General features: G+C 38.6%; 1 protein-coding gene across 1 annotated transcript in view; it reads right to left on the reverse strand.

The window, feature by feature from the left end:
* The window catches only part of LOC111663452 (interferon alpha/beta receptor 1b-like), a 23,326-nt gene that overhangs the window by 9,664 nt on the left and 13,107 nt on the right, over nucleotides 1-555 (reverse strand). The gene's annotated exons all lie outside the window — the stretch shown is intronic.

Raw genomic sequence — 555 nt, forward strand, 5'->3', positions numbered from 1 at the left:
AATACTGGGAAAATACCAATCTGTCCCCCCCAATATTATGTATAAATATGTTAAATATTTCCTCCTTTTATGAACCCTGGCTGTCAACTGACCCATCTCTTGTTATTTCCGATTTATTTTCAATTTATTTCCGTTTGTTAAGGAAAACAAAAGTGTGTGACCACCCCCCTCCCAATTGTACACTTGGTTGCGCCCATGTAACACTGGCTCCGTTTGAAGCGCCGGCTCCGACCGCCACACGACTGAGGGAGAAATAGGTCCGACCTTGCCCAAAAAGCGGAAAAAGCAGGACATACGAATTTTTTTTTCAGACAGTAAGCAACTAGATAGCTAAAGAGGAGGGATGTTGTCAAAATGAGCGTGTTAATTTTTGAATTAATTTGAAATATTTAACTCGTTAAAAAGGGTTCAGTTTGTTAGTTAAGCTAGCTTGAAGTGAAGAGACTTGTATAATATGAAGCTAGTACCAATGATGTCATGATAGCCTGTCACAATTTGGGCTAAATAACAAGTTAGGCTAATTCTGGTTGGGGAAAAACTTTAAATGTTAATTCA

This window comes from Seriola lalandi, unplaced genomic scaffold, assembly GCF_002814215.2.
Source record: "Seriola lalandi dorsalis isolate HSWRI2012SDOR001 ecotype SW California unplaced genomic scaffold, Sedor1 jcf7180002054576, whole genome shotgun sequence".
Classification (NCBI taxonomy): Eukaryota; Metazoa; Chordata; class Actinopteri; order Carangiformes; family Carangidae; genus Seriola; species Seriola lalandi.